At 43.6% G+C, this 23,151-nt stretch overlaps 1 protein-coding gene and 1 long non-coding RNA gene across 12 annotated transcripts in view; one reads left to right on the top strand and one right to left on the bottom strand.

The window, feature by feature from the left end:
* The window catches only part of ZNF644 (zinc finger protein 644), a 78,900-nt gene extending 56,350 nt beyond the window's left edge, over positions 1–22,550 (bottom strand). For 8 of the 11 annotated variants that reach the window (XM_086902053.1, XM_086902031.1, XM_086902011.1 and 5 more), the window contains exon 1: positions 22,291–22,516. The gene's annotated coding sequence lies outside the window, so the exon portion shown is untranslated. Of the gene's footprint in view, positions 1–22,290 lie in introns of all 11 variants that reach the window. The other 3 variants (XM_086902008.1, XM_086902043.1, XM_086902021.1) reach the window with 2 other exon arrangements.
* LOC147651647 (uncharacterized) lies at positions 17,592–20,582 on the top strand. Its single transcript, XR_015290445.1, has 2 exons — positions 17,592–17,716; positions 19,276–20,582. It is a non-coding gene; the product is annotated as an uncharacterized LOC147651647 (long non-coding RNA).
* Positions 22,551–23,151: the final 601 nt, after the last annotated feature.

Genomic DNA, 23,151 nt, shown 5'->3' with positions numbered 1-23,151 from the left:
TATGTTTTAGCAGCACTTGAAAAATGAACAGTGTCTCTCAGTCGTCAAAACCATTGCCAGGCAGGATTTCTTTTCCCTGCAATTTTCTACTCCTCTGCCTGGTAGGCAATTGCTATATCAGGAATTCTGATTTCTCTCACCATTGCATGGACATACACACCTTCTTGTCCTTATGCTTGACATAAATACTAAAATCTTTATTATTCTTTGTTTGTAAAGTGCCAGAGGTTTGTGTACAGGAAGACACAGCAATCATTTTTAAAGAAGAATAAAGAAAGCAAAAAAGCATTTTCCTACTATTAATGTGGAAGTACTAGGGATCTTATTTTGTGTTTAGGTAAGATCACAGAAGCAGAAAGTCTGTTTGATATGCCTTACCTTCTGTTTGTTTGTTAATTGTAAGGAGTTTGATTTTGATCAAGACAATTAATTATGAATATACTGAGTTTTCTAACATCAGAGATAAAGCTTAAAAAAAAAAAAACTACAAAAGCGTTTTTAGACTATATTGTAGTGTATGGATAAGTATACATCTTCAGGGCATAAAACCAGACATCTTTGTAACTGAATCCTGAAAAGGAGAGGGGGGAAAAAAACTACACAAAACTGATAGTTTTACAGTTTTAGAGTTAATATAAAATTGTGAAAAAATATTTATTAAATTTTGTGGTTGTACAGAATCAGTGTATGGCATGGTTTGTTAACAAAAAATAAAAGACCAAGGTACAACCTAGGGTTATTATAATTAATTAATATAATTTTTTTCCTTTCCCTGCCAATCCCTTTTTATGCCAAAGGAAGAGGAGCATCTCTTAGGCTCCTCACTTTGACCTCATGCATTACCACTCATCTGCCAAAAAGTATCTTCAGTGCAATGATCAAAAGCTGTATTAAAACTTTTGCTTCTCTCTTGTTCATCCAGTATTTCCATATCTCATCCTATTTAAACTCTCAGGTGAATTATTTTGAACAGCAGTTCATTTGCCATTATCTCATTCAGGAAATACTGACAGGTTTGGGATTTGCAGGCAGATCTTGTATTGTACCACTACTGGTTTTAGTGTGAAGCTCATATGAACATAAAGTTTCTCATTATAAGCTCATTGAAACAACTTCAAAGACCTTAATGAGCTTTCAACCAGGCTCTATGAAAGAAAATTCTAGCACTAATTTTCCTACTAACAAAAATCTACGTATTTAAAATAACTGCAAAATAGTTATTTCAGTATCCTGGAATGCATGCTGAGTAGAAGTTTCTCAGACAAAAGAAAGAGCAAGGAAACTTAGAAGAACAGTCATGTTCAGTTTTAAAATTTGTCCCAGTTTCAAAAGTCTTGGCTCTGAGTTCCAACAAAGTGTGTGGAAATGGACTCAGATAAAGCTTTGGAACTGTATTTTTAGTTAGATCGTGCAGATAATTCATAGAGTAAAAATGGGGTGTCTGTAAAAGCAGAAATAGTCAGCAGAGTAGTATAATTCTGGGAATTTCAGCAGAAGAAGCTATATCTGAACACTTAGGAAGCTCTCAAATCTGTCTATTAGTGTGTCAAATATGCTCCTCTAATTCCATCCCAAGCATATTAGAATTTCTTCTTAAGAAGTTATGTGTGAATTGTCATTCAAATATACCTCTGGCTTTTACTTACTACATTTATATTCTACTCTAAAACAGCATAGAAGTTTTTACTTACTCTGCACAAAAGAGAATCCTGATTTTGAATTTTAACGGGACCCAGATAATGGCAGTTTAATATTTCATGTAGATGTCTTTATCAGCAAGTCATTTAACCCAATCAATGTAAGAGTACTTTTTAAAGTATTCCATTTACAAATAGGCAATAACCATGTTTTGTCACATTTTATCAATTATGCTTTCCAAAAGAGGAGGGTGTCATCTCATTTGTGATAGTTTTAAGAAGCAGAGCTCTCCACAGTGGCTGTTAAAATGGCACATGCTGTGGAAAACAGTGCTTATTAGGATTAATTTAAGACAATGGGTACTCACTAAACCTGAATTGTATATGACCACTTCCACCATTAATGCATTACAGTTTATCTCATCCTTTAAAAAGAAATAATTCTATATTGAGAATTCCTTTTGTTCCCTGACAGAGCTGATGGAATTTAAATCTCAGGCCCAAGGGAGAAGAGCAGTGGCTTGCGGCATGCAGCCCTCCTTGCTGCAGCAGGACAGTGCAGAGGACAATTCAGGCCAGCAAGGCCTACGAGGAACAGTGACAGCCCATCCTTTCAAGAGTTTCAAGTAGTAGGTTGTGGAAAATTAATGATGTCTGACTGTCAAAGCTTGTGTTGATCAAGCAGCTCTGCAGCCTGCTGAGAGCAGAGAGACTGAAAACGCCCTCTGAGAGCACAGAGAATATTCTGAGTTTTTGCTGCACAGGACCCAGAAACAGGAGATCCTAGTGCTTCATAGCACTTCAGGGAGCTGATATGTGGTGTTAACAAGAGGCCCAAGCTGGAAATGAGGATGAACATTCAAGACATGGAGCCACCATTTCTAACCTCAGGCATAAGTGAACTCTGGCCCCTTTGTACATCTTGTGCCAAAAAGGGTCCCTGTAAAGTATGGCCTGGGACAGCAGCAAGTGGGGGAGCTCCTGAATGCAGAGATGCTGGGAATAAAGGTAGGGCAATCATAACATGTACATAGGGGCTGTCCCTGCACACTGTGTTAGGTTTCCAGATCTCATAGGTACCTCGATCCCAAAGCAGCAGGATAGTAAGTGAGGCCTTTCCAGTACTCATGTGACATCAGTACACACGTACCACATACAACCACAACCCACACACCCATACCTTTATGTTAAAAACCTCATCCATGACCAGCCTTCTGATTCTGCTGCAGCAGCCAGTTGGTCTCCCTGGGATGGTGAGCACGTCTGTGGTCCCTCAGTCCATTCTGAGATGACCCACTCAGTCCTTCACCTCAGAAACAAAATCTGTAGCGCTCTCTTCTTTTGCTTTGCAAACAATATAGAGAAGGGGCGGGGGATGGTGAGTGTGTGTCACTCTTCTTCTGGGAAGGAAGGTAGCTGATTCTCCTCTGGGTTAAAAGATCCACAAAAGGCTTGGCTTGTGGCTGTGGCCTCCCAAATGTGGAAGAAGACTGTAAGAAGCCCAAAGTGTTTGCACATAGCAGCCCAGGGCCAGGTGGAGGAGACTGCACTGGGGGTGATGAAGAATACATCACTGTTAACCAGAGGGCCACATGGCCAACTGGTGCTCAATAGATGTGGGTAGGTGTGGCACACACACAGATGTGGGCAGGTGTGGCACACACATACACAGCTGTGGGTAGGTGTGGCACACACACAGATGTGGGTAGGTTTGGCACACACACAGATGTGGGTAGGTGTGGCACACACACACAGCTGTGGGCAGGTGTGGCACACAGAGATGTGGGCAGGTGTGGCACACACACACAGATGTGGGCAGGTGTGGCACACACACAGAGCTGTGGGCAGGTGTGGCACACACACAGCTGTGGGCAGGTGTGGCACACACAGATGTGGGTAGGTGTGGCACACACACACAGATGTGGGCAGGTGTGGCACACACACAGAGCTGTGGGCAGGTGTGGCACACACACACAGAGATGTGGGCAGGTGTGGCACACACACACACAGCTGTGGGCAGGTGTGGCACACACACAGCTGTGGGCAGGTGTGGCACACACACAGATGTGGGCAGGTGTGGCACACACACACAGCTGTGGGCAGGTGTGGCACACACACAGATGTGGGCAGGTGTGGCACACACACAGATGTGGGCAGGTGTGGCACACACAGAGCTGTGGGTAGGTGTGGCACACACACACACAGCTGTGGGCAGGTATGGCACACACACAGATGTGGGCAGGTGTGGCACACACACAGAGATGTGGGCAGGTGTGGCACACACACAGCTGTGGGCAGGTGTGGCACACACACAGATGTGGGCAGGTGTGGCACACACACACAGCTGTGGGCAGGTGTGGCACACACACAGCTGTGGGCAGGTGTGGCACACACAGCTGTGGGCAGGTGTGGCACACACACACAGAGATGTGGGTAGGTGTGGCACACACACACAGCTGTGGGTAGGTGTGGCACACAGAGATGTGGGCAGGTGTGGCACACACACAGATGTGGGCAGGTGTGGCACACACAGCTGTGGGCAGATGTGGCACACACACATGGGTGTGGGCAGGTGTTGCACACACACAGGTGCAGAGCTGCAGTGTAAAGATTAAGCCATGTGGTTCTGTTGGACAGGTACAGGAGTGCTTCAGGGAAAGTCACTGTGTGAGATGATCCAGATTCTATGCATGTGGGGGGGAAATTGAGGTTTCTGAGCAATTTTCCTGTAGCATCTCAGCTGGAGCACTTCCAGGCAGTCCCAGAGTGCACATGATGCTCAGGCATCATAATGGTACCACAGGAGCACTTTTACTGGACAGAAGGACAAAACTAGTTGGCCTGCCTACATCTGGCAGTTCTTTTGTTCTGAGCAGGATGAGAATATTTTATTTTCAGGGAGAGGAGGCTGACTTAACAAGTCCCATTTCCCAGCAGGAGCAGGAAAATTAAATGGCTTGGGGAGTACCCCACTAGAAATGTCATGTGAGTGATTACCTGTGCACCTAAAAGGAAAAGTAACCTAAAATAAAATGTAGTATGTATCAACCTCAACTTAAAATGCTTCCTAGCTATGGAATCTCAAAAAAAAACAACAAACCAAACAGAAGCTCTGAGTTTCATTTCATTTAGAAATCAAAATTTTGATTTTTTTTTTATTACACTGGGCTGAGTTTGACAAGAGACTATAGAAAAAGGAACTACCATAAAAGAACTTGTAGAAATGGAACCTTAAGTGTAAGAAGACTGGCCTGGTCCAGATTTGATCATTCTTTTCCAAAGGCTTGGAGACTTGCAGGAGTGTCTGTGCTTTACATTCTGCTTCTTGTGAATATTATTTTGATTTTTATTTTACTGGCATTTAAAAGCACTCACTAGAAGTTCCTGCAGCTGTTTGGCCACATAATAACAGACAGTCTCTAATTTCTCATGCATGGCACTCAGCATGGTGTATTCAGAAAAAAGGCCCCAAACCTGTGCCTGCATTCTAATAAGCATGTGTGTCACTTTGTAGGAGATCAGAATCCTGTCCAAATTCTGTAAAGTCTAACAAAACAACAGTTGCCAAATGACAAAACCTATCAGAAGACACAGAGTAAAAAGGCACATCTTTGTTTCTGATCTTCACAGCGCCAGTACTGGCAAGAGAAACATCAAGGTTGCCAAAATAAAGCCAATTAACCACTGTAACTGCTATTAAATATAAACAAAGATGTAAAAGTAGGGTCCTTGGAAGCCAGTATATGAATGTTTGAAACAGCAGCTATGTATACAATTACTGCTTTGTTAACATTATTTACTCCTGGAGCTGTGCAGCTCCACTGCCTGTGCTGGGAACACAGGCACAGACCTCTGGGACCTGCAGCAGGAATCCGAAGAGCAGAATATTTGTGCAGCCACACTGGACAAATGTGGAGTGGTGGGAGGAGAGCAGGGACTACAGAGAGGTGCAGCTTCTTCCCCTTTACTGTCAGGCAGGACACACTGCACAAGGAAGCAGTGAGACTACCTTCCGTGTCCTTCTCCCCAGTAACTCCCCTGATCTTAGTAAAGGCCAGCAAGCCAAATCCATGACAGCAGCTAGTTGTTTTAAAGGTTCTGCCACTGTGGCAGTAAGAAAATATGTACTGGCAGCCTAAACCAGGTAAAATTACTTGGAAGATAACATACAAGTGAGAACTTAATGGGTATTAATTACTATGTTAAAAATACAGCCATTTTTCTTGCATTGACACAGCTGTTCAACAAATGCACTGTTCAGCACTCATTACCCATATGATATGGTAAATAAAGATGGCATTTTCCTAAATATGAATTATGGTCTTGTCTGTACAAAAAATCTGTATCCATTTAATTTAATCAGTAAAGAAACTGATGCAGTACAAAATGCAGGGGGTAAAATGACATTGTATGGGTCTATTCAATACTTACAATTTCAGCAGCCTTGTTTTCTGCAGGTACAATGCTGGCATTTTTCATCTGAGCACAACCTATAATGATCCAGATTCTGGATGTCAGGAACGAGACTCTGATCCACTATCCACTGGAGTACAAGCTGGTCTTTTGGGGAACTGCTAGAAGAATCCAATCAGAACTGTTTGTGCAGAATTGCACTGAACTGCTGTCCAAGACATGGCTGTCATTGGAGTATTCCTGGTGCTTCAGTTTTGTGAAAGAAATACACTAAAATAATTAATTTATATAATTAAACTGCTGTGGTGTTGAACACTCAAACATATTGAATGTTGACAATTTATTATTTCAGGTTTTATGAGAGTGCCTCTGTGGTAATATTTCTGCAAAATCTGTAAGATATAGAAAGGGGAAATCTGCACACTATAAAGTGCCACAGAACTGAAGACTTGTCAAAACAAAATGAGCTATAAAAACAATAATATTCAAGCAGCATCACTCTCATTAAACACCTAATGATGCCACAGGCATATTAGTGGGGAAATGCTCATGAGGCTCATGAAGAATTAGGAGAAAAAAAATAAATAAAACCCGTTCTCCTAAAACCGCTTGCCAAGCTGTTTGTACATTCTGCCGCAGGCAGTTTCTTGAAAAAGATGGAGATGTGAATGGAGACAGGCAGCGACTATTAGACACTGATGATGGTGAGGGCAAGCAGAACTGATGCTAGAGATTAAGGGCTGCATCTTGCTTTCAGTTGTCTTGCCTGTCCCAACATTTCATAGTATTTAAATGAATCTGTTACATAAGGCATTTCTCCTGTCTACACCGCTCAGCAGCCATATTCTGCTTTCTGGTATGGATAGTCTTGGGAAACTTGCCAAGCTGTGACAGAGCAGTGCATAAAAGGAAATCATGCTCATAAGCTGGGGGTGGGGAGAGCTGCAGGTGAACAGATTCAGTGCAGCAATACATATACACTCTCCTGTCTCAGAAACTGAGGGTTTGAATGAAAGGGGAGTCACAGTGCTACTTTAAAAAGTAAAGCTTTTTAAAGTAGCACCTTTGCACTGGCTGCTGCTTTGGCAGATTGGAAGAACAAGTAAGTACTTTCTCTGAAGACCCCAAAAAAGCCACATCCAGTTTTGGAGCACATTTGTGATACCAAACACCTCCTTTACACTAAGGAAGGATCTAGACCTTTTAATTAAATACAGAGAGAAACAGAGGTGGACATTGCCTCTTGTAGGAGTAAGTATAAGGTAGCTGCCTGCCAGGACCTGTCTGCAAGGTTTGGCATTTCCTACAGCATTCAGGGAATGCGCTCGTCATTAGTATTATTTTATTTATTAATAGTCAAGCTCTCAGGTAGCTGTTGGCTTTTTATCTCTATACCTCAAAATGCTATATAGAGGAGATCATTGCTAACAAAGGAATGCAGATATCTACATCTGAGCTTTGGCATGGAAAGAGTGTCACAGTTCACCTGTAAAGTAGATTTGCCAGCTCAGTTTTACTCTGGCCACCTGCCCTGGAAACAATTAAATTATTGGGGGCAAGTGGCTGCAGTTCAGTAACACAAACATCTACAGGAGATAAGGCAACCCTACACAATGTTGTGCCTGGCTGGAAGATGTGGAGGTCATGGAGACTCTCAGCTTGAAATCTACAACACTGCAACAACCTCCAGGCATCTCCAGATCAGACCAAGATTCATTACTACAAGGTACTGCTGTGGATTACTGCACTGACACTTTTAACTGCTCCATCCCTGACAAAGATTTACTGTCCTATCACCATCTTCACTTGTTATAGTAAAAGACAGGTAAAGAAATGTGTTTGAGCTGATAAATTTTTTGGCAGTTTTGCACTGCACACTGACTAGGGTTTTTTATCTTAATGACCTGCAGCTGAAACAGATGTTTTGCTTTAGTGTTTTAAAGCACTTCACAAAACTTAACACTAATTTATTCTTTCACAGTGCGTGGGGAGAAAAAAAAAAAAGCTTGATATCATTACTCACATAACAGAACAATGTGAAAAATGGAAACAGATGTGTCTCATTTAAGCATGAATAAGAAGGAAGTGAAAGAAAAAAGATGATGATGTACTAGTGATTAAGAGAAATACCATGGCTTGGTTAAGTCAAGACAATTTCTTATGGATCTCCAGTGAGTCCCGAAAGATCTTCGTAGCAACTTGGTGTCCCTGATTCAGCAAGCACATGGAAGTGCTTAACTCCAGCTGTGGAGGTTGTCTCACATGATTCATTTATAATACTTTTAAAAGCTGTATAGCCAAATGAATGCGTTACAGTTAGGAGTTGAGGGATGAATGGCATTGTTCCTGAAGACAGTAAGGCACTTACTGTTCTCACAAACTACAGACATCAGAATTTGAGTATCAGAATAGAAATAAATACAAAATACAGCGTTCCTGAAACATGAGTGTTTGATTTTCTGCAGCACAGAGAATTGCAAGATCCATAAACAGCAGCCAGGGATCTGCTGAGAGCTCTAGCTTTCCCCCTAAAGGGTGCAGCTCCTGGCAGCAGGGATCTGATCTGCTTTGGCAACTGCCTCTCACCAGAGACTGTCCCTGAAGAAAGAAAGATCCAATTTCAGCTGCAGGGCCTTTCCCTTTAAAAATCTTTTGTAAACCTTCAGTGACATGAGTTTCACTGAGGGAAACACAACCCTTTTACAATCCACCACTGAGAAAAAATTACCTGCAGGGATGCACTGAACCTGGGCAAGGGGTGTTATGTAACAGTGCCCCTCTATTTCTGTGTCTGGTGGGATCTGGGTGGAGACAAAGAACCCATCTTTCATTGCTGGTGCTAATTTTGTCTTAAGCCTGCTTTGGATGGTGAAGGATCCGAGGCAGATCATCAGGCTCAGATAAGATTGTTCCCTCCCTCCCTCCTTCCAGAGTAAAACCCAGGCCAAGAAACGTGTCCATGTCCCAGAGGCATTACCCTGGCTCCCAAACGGCCTCCAAGATGCCCTAGGGCTCTCACCACAGTCGCAGGCAGGACAACCCCACCTGTACTCACAGCCAGGAGTGAGGTGCAGAGATTTCCTCCACCACCGAGGTCCTCCTGGTTTTCATTTTCACCAAATGCCTGCTCAGACTCTTTGTTACCCCAGACTAAATGATCCTCTCTCCAGCCTAATTGAATTATTTTTGGTCCATCTGCAACTGCAAGTCCTTCCCCAGCTGGAAGAAGTGTAGGTACTCCTGATGTTTCCAACAGGGAAGAAAGGCAAAAGAAATGTTCTGATTCCCCATGAATTACAGCACTGTTAAAAAAAATTAAATCCTTTTGTTTCTAGATTATACCAATTTATTAGGAACCATTGGGTAGAAACACAGAGTAGTATAAAATTCCTTTCACAGAAAATTCTTAGAAGGAAAAATTGAAAATAAGGCTTCAACTATTCTTGTTTGACTTTCAAGGACAACATTTCAGTTCTAGAAAACTGTCACTTTCCACTCAGCATTTTTGATACGAAAATAATGTTTCTGATTTGTCACTGATTTCAGTATAGTTGCCGAGAGAGATTTGGCCCTGTGTGCAGTCCACAGACTGTGCATGCAGAATTAATACTCTCGTTAACATTACTATATGCAAATGCTCCCAGGATGCAAAGAGAGATTTGTATTTCAGATTAATATTTTATGGGAGTTTTGTGTGTACATGATAAATGAATAAATTGAGGGACACAAGGGGACACAAAGAACATGTGCATCATGTGTGAGAACTGCATTAATTCTTAAATGTTTGCAATGGCCACAAGATGGTTAAGGAACAAAAAAGATTTATTATTGCAATTACATAGGCGGAGAGAATAAGGGAAGAAAAATGAGAGATCAAGGGAGTCGTTTCATGTTACAGTTTCTCCAGCTGCAGAGCTGGCTTCAGAGGTTCTCCAGACCCTCCTGCCTCCATCCTTTCCATCCTATGTGCCTTCCCCTGGCTACAGATCACCATGCCTTTAATTCTGCCAATTCAACCATTTGCATGATCAAGCTTTAAAACAGTTCTTAATTACAACATGGAATCATACTCTTCATTTACTTGGTCTCTCCTTCTTTTCCATATTGAGGGCCAGAATCATATAAAATCTCAGCACTAACACAGTGCTGTGGATATGAAAAAATAGGTATGTCAGGAAGACTGAAAAGAGATCTCAGAATTTATGGGTCAAAAAGGAGACTTATGTGGAAAAACTGTCACTGATTTCCTGCTGTTTCTGCTTCTGGGTCATCCCTTCCCTACCATTCCAGCCGTCCTTATTCCACTGAAGCTTTATTGCTACTCTGGAATGACATGAAGCTCCCTCACACTTTAACTATAAGAAATGTAATATTGTATTTGTCCAAAAACCTACATGAGTAAAAGAAGATCCCTGAGGGGATATTATTAACTGCCTGCTACTTATCATTGATGGTTATTCTCTGAGACAACTCTCCTGTTTAATCTTTATGCTCTCGACAATAACCCTTCTCTCTTTTTGATCAAGTGTTTAATTTTCTTGAAAGATTTTCTCCGACTTTAGTTATTATTGAAGGGGATTTTAATTTTACCCCAACTCTTTAATGGCTAAATCTTGCATATCCACTATTTCAAATAGGGGTATTTCACTTACTCTAAGTAAATAGTTCAAGGATTTGGTCTTGATAGGTAGCTGGAAAATTTCAAATCAAAACAAAATTGAAATTGCAGTTTCTTTTCCATTTTAGAACAGAGTTTTTTGTCTCCCTGAGTGACCTGTCAGTGTATTGGAATAAGAAATGGATACTGCTAGACTGCTACACAGCATACTCCCATGTCAGCACAGTTTCATCAGCAAGAGTGGCAGCCCTGAATGGGAATCAGTTAGCTGGTTATTTCATCTGCAGCTGATCAAAGATAAACAAGATAAAAAAGACAAACAAAGGAAAACAGTGATGTAGAATGTATTCTTACTTTCCTAGCTTCCACAGACAATATTATTGCTAAATTTCCTCTAATTGTTTATAGCAGAACTTTAAAGCAAAAAAGAAGAGAAAAATAAAGGAAAGAAAAAAACACAAAAACAAAAGAGGTTCAGAAGAAAGCAAAGCCCAGAAATCCTTGAGACTTTCTTGCTGCCCCTTCTAACGAGTATTCTCAATCCTTCCCCATTGATACTGCATTCCACAGCACAGTTTAAGTCCAGATCATTAGTAAATATCTAATAATATAACAGTTACATTTAGAGCAGCCCATTGAGCATGGAATGATTGCATCATAGGACTGAAAAGTCTTTTTAGGAAGCTTGTTTTGTTTTGTTATCCTGGCTACTCCTATTTCCAACGACCTTGTTGTCTAATTACAATAATTACAGTTTACAACATTCTCCTGTTCCTGGAGCCAGAAAATTATTAGAGGGACCATGATTTTTGTCTGTATTTCCAATATTAGTTCACTGTCTTCTCTTGTCTGATCTGGACATCTGGGAATGGAAACACAGAGCCTCAGTCTGCTCCCTCCCGTGCAGCCACTCTCCTTCCCCGGTTCCCATGTTCAAAATGGTACATTTTAGAGCCTGAAGCAAGACAGTTATTCCCGTAACTTCCTTGCCCCTTTTCCACAATAACCATCCTCACTGCTAACCTCCCCCACAGCATGGAATTGCTCAAAGGTTGCAATCAGAGAGGTGCCAGGAGCTGCACAGGACACAGCTGCTCCATGACCAGGACTTCAGGTGAGGAAAGACTTGAGTGAAAGTAAGCAGGGCCAAATGCTAGTTAGCAGACTCTAGAACATACAGATCTAAATCAATACATCTGAGCATTACATATCCCAGTCTGTAAAAACAATGTTGAAATACTTCCCTATTTCACAAGAAAGTTACTAGGGTTAATAAATGAATGCTTACATACCACCATACTGTCAGAAAAATATTTATCCTAAATCAACATGTTTTCAAATATTTCCATTGGTGATAGAAATTAATTTTACAAACAGGTACAATACGGACTATACATGGTGACTAATAATTTTAAAATAATCCCCTTTGAGTTTCTAATATTGAAAAATCTTTCAGACTGAGTGGTCAATTCCCCTGTTGCATTTCTGTTCAGGCAGTTGGACTCAGCAGCCCCATTTGCTTTCTCAGCATTAGATGCCAGAGTACACAACAGTACGGGTGGAAAGAACACAGCAAGAGTGAGGTGTAATCACCTAAGAAATGGAGCAACAGATTTAAGAAGAGCATGATTCTCACAGCAGGTTAGCTGAAGTGGCAGCTGTGCATTTCTGGGCTAGTGCCCACTACCACCTTACAAGAACATTGTGGCTTTAAAATTGTGGCTAAAAAATCCTGATTGACTCAAATACATACATATTTTCTAACAGTACCATTGCTTTTCATGAAGTACTGGTTCTGCTCCAGCACAGGACAAACTTCTCCAATACTTTATTTTCCTACCCTCTAAGGCTCAAGCAAGAGATGTGTGGAGAATCTTTGTGTGTTGCCCTTCACACTTGCAATCAAATCTTCCCTGCTTAATGAGCCATGGGCTGTTGCTCTGAAACAGAGGACATTAACAGTTCAGAAGAAAATAAACCCCTGCAGATTAATCACCTGGCTTCTTCATGGGCCCAATTCCAATCAGCAGACAGTGTGAAAGCAGAGCATCTCCACATACATTGCCTGACTGATAAGCATATTAGCTGATCCCTGTGCCTGGCTTTGACAAGCATATAGCACATGAGTTTTATTACATTGCTTCTTTCAAATATATACCAGAGGTCTCCAAATGTCACTATATTCACAGAAATGAACAATATGCAGCCATTTCATGATTCTCCTAGTGTCCCCCCCTTCCTGCCCCAGTAAAATAGTACCTATTTCATGCTTCTTTATTTTTAAAGTGAGTGTTTTATTGCTTTTTGAACAGCACTTAAATGGTAGGTTATCATTTCTGCATCCACCATGTAGTAATCTTGCAAAGACAAGGACCTCAATTCATCTTGAGAACTACACTTTGCTAGAAACTGCCCCCTGGCTAAGGGTTTTCCTGTTCCTTAGTAAATCATTAGTAGCTTTACTTAGTCTGAGCACTGCATTTGGTAAATAAGCCATCCTACTAAAAGGAAGCAGGATTAAGTGTTGGCCAAAAGGATGGCAAACCCATCAAAAGCCCTTTGCCGAACCTCGAACATAGCACAGGCAGGACACAGTGCTTAATTTGCCGAAAACACAGAGAAAAGAAACAGCCAAACAACCAGTTGTGCTGTCAGCAGCATTTCCCCCATTCCACTGCAAAATAAGCTCAGAAAAGACTAAGGGGATATGGCCCTAAACAGTTAAACAGACTTGAAATGCTCCAATTTATGTAATGACAATACCCTTCCATCACCATAACCTACCTCTTCACCCCTGCCCACCCCAGCTCTCCATGGTTCGGGAGCCTTTTTGAACAGAATGATTCTAGCATAACATGAAGGAAATACCAGCTTTATCTTTTGATCATTTCTTACTCATCTCCTTTCTCTTGCTGGGTCAAATCTCAGTCTCGCTGAACTCCTGATTTAGCCTATAGTAGGTAACAGTGAACCCTCATCCTCATTTCATATATATACGAGCTTATATGTTTCCATTTTTATAGCCCTTAGAGGCTACAGGAACATGCTGCTTTGATTGCCTTTACCTTATCCTTCCTATGGGTCATGTGGGTCAGTGGCATACCTGAAATAAACTGGGACTATTATTTCAACCATCAGTCACTCTTCAGCTGGAAGGCAGAGACCTGCTGGCAGGATGACTGCAGAGCAAAGCAGAGGACAGTGCTGTCTTTGATGGTAACTGTGTACTTCAGCTCCCACCTGTTAACAGGTATCCATGGGCGCCACTGTTCCCCTGGCTCTGTTTCCATCTGATCATGTTGTGTTGCTATTGGAGCATTTCAGTAAACAGGACCCAGAGCAGGGTGTCTGCCCCTGTGACCATGCACCAAGGCTAAATCCTCCACAGATTAAGTCAAAAAAAGCTTTTGTGTTTTCCTGAGCTGAGGATTTGGCCCTACAGTATTAATGTTACTCTGCCACCAAGCAGGGCTCTTTTCAGGTGAGACAGCATTTGATTAAGGCCAATGTGAGTGGAGTGTGCACAGCACCACAAATTCCCCAGAAACGGTCCTTTAAAAAGAACCACCTGGATGCTACAAAATGAGCCATAAACGTGGAGATCCCATAAATATAACAGCACTTCAAACATCTATGGACATCTATGTAGCCCTTCAGTGTCTGCTGGGGTCACAAGCCCCGGAGTTGGGCATATTAATTTACCACACCTTCAAGGAGGCAAAAACACTGCTGAGAGGGATGCAAACATGTTTGCTTTATAATAATGTGTAAGGACTCTGCCTGAAGTCTCTGAAACAAGCCCTCCCTTTCCTTTAGTGGCACAAGAACAGTGCACACTACATGCTTTAAATGGGATTCAAGTCACTTTTTCGTTGCTACTAGAGCAGATACTGCTGGAGATAAAAGCAACTGTCTCCGAAGAGCAGGTATGACATCTGGTACATAGCACCAAAAATAAATCTTTAACTTCCTCTCATACCTGCCAAACCTGTTCCAAGGAAATAAGCCTGGGAAATATTACGAATACACACTTCTCTCTGATTTCAAAGGAAGAAGTGACCTATTTTTTCTTTGCCCATTTAAAACATTTCCTACGAGAAGATCAGTTTGCTAAAACAATATCCTTTGTTTGGAATAATCCAAATCATAAAACAAAACTGCATATAAAAGGGCAAATGGCCTGATGTTTGCACTGGACATAATTCACGCTAACACTGCTATTTATAGTACAGCAGCACCTTAGGGACCCAGTCATGCTCAGCACACCCACTTGGTACACACTATACAAACATGAAATCTGATTGTCTCTCCCCTGCAGTGTACTCATCATACTGCTGATTTATGGAAACTGGTTCTGTAATGCCATGTAATTTGGGAGTGGTCCTTTGTGAAATCATTTTCTCTGGTCATATTTGTGTAGTAAGTATTTCCCATATCCTTTTCAACAGCTGACCTGACTTACAAGAAGACAAGAGATCTGTGTATTGGCAAAGATGACCTACTTAAATCAGGAACAATTAAAGACCCAGTTCCTATTTACAGGCTTGTATACAGAACCACACACACATGCAAATCAAAATGAAGATGCCAGGAAATGTTTCACAGTGCTACAATTCTGGTCATACAGGAGGGTCTAACATGGGGGAAACAATAACAGGAAGAGCTTGTGATTCATTATTAGCAATGTAAATAGGACACATTTGGAGCCTGTCATCGTCCTGATCGCTCATCTGCTTTTATTAGTCCTCATTCTTTATTCTTATTGTCTTGTTTTCTGTGCTTGTCGTTAAAGTTAGTTATATTATAGGCATCTGTTTAGCATATTCTATATGAAAATGCAAATAGAGATGAAAACCACCCGTTAAATAAATATATGCAGCTTCCATGTCATGTACATATTTGACTGCAGCACGTCAAACACAAAAGAATTATCACTTCCTAAGTCTGTGTGTTCATTATGTGCATTACATTTTTACCAGCAGGTGGCAGTTTACTATTGCTTCAAATAGGTTATTTTGTTAATGTCAGATATTTTGTTAATGTCAGAAGTCCTGCACGGTTGGTAAAAAACTTTCAGCTCATTTCAAAGCTAATTTTTAATTCAATTTTCTTCTGCATCATCTTCTCTAGAAAATGTCATCAGGACAAAGCTGTTTGCTTCAGTTTACAGTCCTGCCAGTGACCAACACTAAGCACTATCTAACTGTTCCCTGACAGCAAGTTCATGCAGCTCCAGTGGGCATTATCCAGCCTCAAACACTCACTGCTGCTACCAGTCTCTTAAGGCACACCTCACACTCCCCAGCTCCCAGTCTGTGCTTCAGAAGTTGTGCACAACATTATTAAGATTGGTGGCAGGGGAAACATGAGGGATGTGACTGTACAAAGAGGTCAGTGGTTTATTTATTGCTGTGTTGCTTTGAAACTGTCTGAATTTTAGGTAACAAAGAGTTAAAATACCACCCAGGCAATGCTGGCTGTCTCCTGCACTGCAGCCAAGGAGGACCAAGGGCAGCAGGGAGTCTGTGCCAGGAGATGCAGCCTACAGGGGCTTTCAGAAATCCTCCTGCTGCCCAAAGCCCAGTAGACCCTTTAACCCAGTCAGAACTCAACTATGAGCCCATCTTGCCCTCCCTAACAGAGCTGAGAATGCAAGTTTTCCTAGTGAAACACTCCAGCAGGGAGCACAAGCAAAATGAAGGGATAGGTCCATCCAATGCTGCTCTAACACCTGGGCATGGATTTACCCTGGGCATCAACTGACAGGTACACACCTCGCAGGCCCAGCAGTGCCAGCCGCATCCTAAAACCAGGCACTGGGAGGAGACTCATGCTCCAAGAGCCTCTCTCTCCGCTGACTATGTGGTGACATTGCTCACTCTACTGTCAGCCCATCTTCCCTGCCTGCCCCAAATACTCCCTCCTTTGTGTCAATACCGGCATTCAGGTTGGCCTCATGAGGCAACTTGGTAGCTTGCAGCTGGATCTGTTCCCTCACCCAGCTCTGCCATCCACCACAGAAAACAAATGCTCCTTTTGGCTGCATCAGCCACAGAGATTTGTGCTGGATTACAGCAGTCACATGACTCCTGGCTTCCCAAAGGAGGACAACTCCTCTCACACCACAGGTGTGCCTGTTCACTGCGTGGTAGCATTTCAGGCACACATCCATTTCCGCCAGCTTGTCGGCCACTGATCCCAATGGTGGGTCGAAACAGACTACAGAGGGTAGGAAGGAGGAAAGGACTCCCGTAACAGGCTGAGGACAGACTAGTTTTGTGGCTAGACAGGAATTTTGTAATTTTTTTTTTTTTTTTCTCTGCTTACATGGGAAACTGCCCTTTTCCTAGGGCTGTACAGGTCCTTTCAAGTCCTGCAATTCTTTAATTTGTTCCTTGTATTCTCACACTGGAGTGGCAAACAAGAAAAAACAAGAACTTTTAGACAAAGCTAAAAGTTCCAAAACAGAGTGCTGACACACATCAGTTTGTAACCTATCTTGGGAATGCAGTGTTTTCTTTTACAAGTAGTCCCACATAGCCCCTTTCTAATGATCTGCAGAGAGATGCAAATTCACTAGAGGTATTAAATTAGAATTGAAAAACAACAGAGATGGCAGATGCATTACAAATGGGAAAGAGAAATAAAAAAGGAGAAATGCAATGTAACAACATCTGGGAAAAATAGGAGAGCATTACAGTGTGGGGAACAGTAAGACATGTATATGTGGTATCAGGCACAGATTGACCAAGGGAGATCAAAAATGTGCCAAGAGGAACAGCTCAGCAGTAGGAGAAAGACTAACAGTTCCTTTCTGCTCAATGCTGAAGACTCCTGCAGATGCAGGACACTGGATACCCTTTGTGATGAAGTCCTCATGCATAGAGACGTGCTTGTAAAACAACATGGATACAGTTCCAACAGTCTTTTGTTGGAACAAAGTGCAAATGGAAGTACTTAAGAATCACATAATGACTTTTGATAATTCCTAAACAACCATATAACCAGAAAATACATGCTGATCAACCTTCTTCATGTGGACAACTGTGTAAGTAAAGGTGATGCCCATGTGAGTCTGACACCATCCTATCAACTTTTGTTTCCATCTGAGAAATCCTTTAAGTAACATTCAGAGTAGGTTTAACTTGCGTTATCATTCTGTTTGATTACTCCATTCCTAAGAGAATGGATTTCAAAACTGTATTTTCCAGTTGAAGATTAGAGAGCTACTTCTAGGCTTCCTACCTACTTTAACAAAGTTAAATTCCACTGTGTCACAAAGGCTAAATATTAATACAGACGAGATTTGCTGTCATTTTAGTAAATGTTAGCAGTAAACATTTCGTATTCCCATCACTTTCCCACCCAAACCTCATTTACTCATGTTGAGAAGCAAACTGCATTTCTTATACCCTCATGCTGCCTTGGTCTTGTGCTCAGGGACACCTGCCACTGTTGGACCCCAGCTTTTCTGCTTGGCTTCACAAAGTGAAAGCAGGTTGTTGCCTCAGGGCCTAAAGAGGGCAGCTTTTCACGCCTGTGATGCACAGGTACCATGCTGACCTTTTAAGCAGCCTGCTGCCCTCCAGGGAGGCTGCTGGAACAGGGGGAATGCTGCTGGCTCACCGCATGGCACACATGCAAACAGCAGCTCCCTACATCTGATGCTGTGGTTTGTACTTGGCACTGAAAGTAACACACATTGCTGCAGAGTGCAAGGCAAGATGGGAATCTTTTCATTGCACATCAGCAAGCAGTGGAAATCCACTTAGCTAGCCTTGCATTTCTTACAGACACATCACCTTCATACTGCAGGCAGAGTCACAGCACTTGCCTCTGACTACAGTATACATGCCCAGAAACAGGGGTGGAGGGGAGACAGGGAGATAAGACAAATCTCTTAGCAAGGCACAGAGCTGGGCCCTCTCAATCTCACCCTGCAGAGCCACAAATTCCTGGCCCTGCTGCTGGGGAAAACAGAGGGCAAATCCCACATCCTGATAAGAATCCAGAGCAAAACTATGCCCTATGGATTTTGTCTGAGGTACAGCATTGCCTAAATCAGGTCTAATTGCCACGCAAGATAGGATGAAGAATCTCTTAATTCCCCAGAATCTGTCCCAAAGGCTGAGAACTCTTAGTGCTCATAATCTTGTGCACTGAGTCACATTAAATAAGTTGCAGGACTCAGCCCAGGTTTGCCTCATTTCCTTCAGTGCACTGCTTTATAAAGAAGGGCGAGCTGCAATCTGAGCCTAGAAACCAGGACCTGCATTCTCCTCCTCCACTTTCCCCAGGCTTTGTAACTAAAGCAGAGCAGGAGCTAGGTGCCTTATCTGCTGTCAGCACCTTCTGTGTTTTTAAGTTTTCTATCAGGGCACAGAAGAGCCACAATAATGAAGAATTACATTATCTCATTTTGCATCAGATTTCCCACCTCCCTCTGTGATTTACCACGCCAAAGTCTCTGCTGTTTGAGTGATATGGAAAGTGGAAGGTGAAGGCTCAAAATCTGCAATTTTGCCTAGAATATCAAGCAAATAGAGTCTAATTAGAAATTCATTATTATGAGCTATGTTCCTCTAATATAATTCGTTCTGCCCCCAGGTATCACTAGAGTATCACTCAGAAGACAAGAAGGTTTGACGTGAGGTCTCTTAGTAGAGAAACACAGCAGATGCCATGTGGGGAGCAGCAATCTGGAGGCTGACAGGACTGCAGAGACGCCGGCCTGCAGGACAGGGGCAGAGGAGCCCACGGACAGGAGGGTTCTGAAACATCAAATACCTGCTGGCCGAGAGCCCGTAGAGCTGCAACAACCGAGAGGGGCTGGTCCTCATCGGCTGCGCAGGGCTGCGGGCTCCTTCCCGCCGGAGGCGGGCGTGGGCGCGTCACGTGCGGCCTTGTCCCCTCAGCCCGGCTTCCTGCGGCCGTGTCTCCTCAGCCGTGTCCCTTCAGCCCGGCTTCCTGCGGCTGTGTCCCCTCAGCCGTGTCCCCCGGGCCGTGTCCCTTCAGCTGCGGCTGTGTCCCCTGGGCCGTGTCCCCTGGGCCCCGCTTCCTGCTTCCCTTGCCCGCGGAGGGCAGTGCCCCGGCCAGCGCAGGGACTGCGGCCCGCGGGGAAACGCCGCTGTGTGGGCACGGCTCGCTGGGAGCATGACCCTGAACAACATCCCTGACTTTGCCTGTTGGTTTGTAGAACTAAATCCTAGAAATGAGTGTCCCCAAAACGGAGCTTCCACACAACTTGATGCTTAAAAAAACTGCACCACAATGTGTATAATGAAGTCGGAAATTAAACACGGGGAAGAAGTTCAGGATTTGAAGTGTGTACTAAGGAGGCCTTGTCCCATCAGAAGTCAACCGATGACTAAAACCAGGAACAAAGCAAACCCGGAGCACCTACAGAACAGAGAATACCCTCGAATGAAGCAAACAGTCAAAAAAAAAATAACCATGTGAGTTATATCCCCTTTCATGTCCTAGCAGTATGTAAACACACTAAGGTCAAACCTAGAGAGAACTGTTGAGTGTGTGACAAGTTTTCTTCAAGAACCTGTGTTTTTAGTCCAGCACGTGAGATCTTGGCACAAGCTCCACACTCCTGCATAACCCACAGTTCTCCTTGGCTGGTGTGTGGGACAAACACAATTCTTCAGCCAAGACCCATCTCTATGGCAAAAACAATGAACTAAGAATACACCCACAGTGTCAGCAGGTCCTGTACTTCAAAAGCACTGCAAGGGTTAATAACAAAAGAACTGGCAGGATATACTGAGTTGCAGTTACAGCTTCTGTACTGAAAGTAAAGATCCTTACTCAGGAGTGAATTTTACTCAATGAAACTCAAATTTTAAGTAAATGCAAATAGCCTACACTGAAAATGTGAAAAATAAACAAAATATCATTTAATTTAATTTGAGTGCCCAAGCAAGTAATTTTCAAGTCTGTTTAATGTTTAGGAAGAAAAAGCCTTAGTTCCGTCTCTGCAAATGGTTTTAGTTACTTCTGTGACTTTCCATCTCTTGAGGATAATCTACTCCTAATAAGGACAATTGCTTAGATTTATTACCCCACTGAGGTCTTGTTAAAGATCTAACAAAAATCCTATTTAAATGAAAAGGACAATAGAATCTTTAAAGTCAGTGTAGAGTTTAATTAAAACCTGAAACAGAATCAATGTCTTTATGCATTAGAAAAGCAAAAACAGATTTCAAAGCTGTTAAACTACATGTAATTGGCATAAACTATCCATTGAGCCAAAGTAAAAAAAAAAAAAAAAAAAAAAAAGAAAAAGGCAGACTATCGTAGAGATATTGGAGTCTATTAAAAAATAAAAAACCTGATACATGTGCATAGCACCATATTTTTGCACGCATTTTTTTATTTGCCTAATTTGCTAAGCATATCTTAGAGCAAACATGAAACAAGCTAGCTGTTAAGTCGAACAAATCCAAAAGGGACAAAAAGAGACTGATTGAAATCGATGCATTAACATGAACCAGCATTTAAAAACGTTTCATAATGTTCCCAAAGAGAGCATGTAAACTGCAGCAGTCTCAGTGCAAAACTGCTGTAATCTGTGTTCCCATGTAGTCATTATTCATACATGGGAGTATACAGCTCCTACAGTCATTTTTCATGCATGAATAGTTTAAAACCCAAAATCACTGACACAAATCCACAAGGGAGACCTCCCTTTTGAAAGTTAACATCTCGAGAACTCTGGGAAGGAATGTGAAGCCAGATACCAGCCCGTGTGCTGACACAACTTTTCTGTAGGGAAGGATCTGCGTGCAGCCCCACTCCGACTGCAGGCACACCCAAGCCCTCCCCAGCCCCAGAGCCACCGCCGCCCTCTGGGGTCCCGTTCGCAGAGCCAAACCCTGCAAGGTCGCACAGCCAAGCCAGCTCTACCCCACCGCCACACAACGGGGACCTCGCACATAGGGAAGGGAGGTCAGCGCAACAGCTCCTTTGGGCACGTACTTTTCAGGAGAAAAATAGAGACAAAAACTATCCCAGAACCTATTTCTGCTTTAAGGAAAATGCTCTTTTCTTTCCCTTCTTTCCCACGGGAAGAGTGACGGGCTGGCTGGGGCGGGCAGACACGCGGATGGGCGCGGTGCAGAGAACAGCACAGCACAGAAGTGGCTGGAAATGGTGCCTCGGCTCGGCCGTCCCCTCCGGCTGGCCCAGTTGTCACCCGAGAGTGACAAAGTAAGAGTCAGGAGGGAACTGCGGTGTTGGAGTGGGTCACACGACTCCCTCGTCTGGAAAAATCCCGAAAGGATGGTATGTCACCTTCCTTTTGTAGCACATCAGTCCCTTGTTAGTCATTTAATCACTCTGGTGCCCACAGAACTGGCCATCTTACATAGGCCTCTCTCCATTTAAAATTACAGCTCTTGCCGCTGCTACGGTATAGCCGGCGCCCTTGCTTTTAACTTGCATTTTTGCATTGGTGTTCAGTGTTTAAGGCTGCCTTTTTTAAGTCCGGAAACACCTGCCCGAGGCAAGGCCAGCCGCTTGCCCGGCCACCAGGTCCCTCCGGGGCGCGGGTGGGCGGCGGTGGCGGCCGGGTCCCTCCCGGGGTCCCTGCCCGCGGATCTGTGCGTCACCTACCCAGCAGCGCCGAGACGCGAGAGCCCTCTGGACACAAGCACCGTGGACCACACCATGGGGTGCCTGCAGCACAAGCTGTGCCACACCTCTGTCTCACCCTGCGCCGGGTGCCAGCACCGAGGGGGAGCGCACGGTGACACGCCAGTGCCACCGGCTAAAGCACCCGGAGGGCGGCACCCCGAGGGCGGCACCCCCCGGCCGTCCCGGGCCGCCCCCGCGCACGGCCAGCGAGGCAGCGGCCTCCGCGCCGCACGGCCCGCGGCCCGCAGGGAGCCAACGCCCCCGCGCTGTCCCCGGGCCCGGCCCGCAGGGTCCCCCCCACCGCCGGGGCCACGGGGCTCCCGCGGGAGCGCGGAGAACCAGGGGTCGTTGCACGCAAGGGTCCTGCACGGCTGATAGGCGATTCCTCAGTGCGCCTCAGGCCGGCGATTGTGAGCGCAGTAACGGAGGGGAAATGTCCGATGTGAGCCCCGTGTGAAAGACATGTTAAAACACAGTGTGCGGTGCATCCTGGGAGTTGTATTCCTCAATGACCTTTTTAAAGAAATATGGTCTGAAATAACTTGTCAGGGTCTGTAGGGAGACACAACTGTTTATAAATGGTAGCCAGTGCTTGGAATTGTATTACCCATTCCACTAGGTTGCAAAGAACTCCTCATTTCCCATACCATCCACACAAAGAATGGAAATGTAAATTTAGTGCTGCTCCTTTTTTTAGTTCTTTCATTATGGATACAAAGCCTAGCAGAGTTTAAAGGCAATGAGAAACGCTATGAAGCTGTGATGAAATCCTGGAGCATCTTTCAAACACCTCTATAGCTAACAAGCAGAACTACATCTTGGTGAGTTATAACTAAGCTC

The sequence above is a fragment of the Cyanistes caeruleus genome, chromosome 9, assembly GCF_971803275.1.
Source record: "Cyanistes caeruleus chromosome 9, bCyaCae1.hap1.1, whole genome shotgun sequence".
NCBI lineage: Eukaryota > Metazoa > Chordata > Aves > Passeriformes > Paridae > Cyanistes > Cyanistes caeruleus.
The sequence above is the reverse complement of the archived record's forward strand: the minus strand, read 5'-3'. Positions and strand labels throughout refer to the sequence as shown.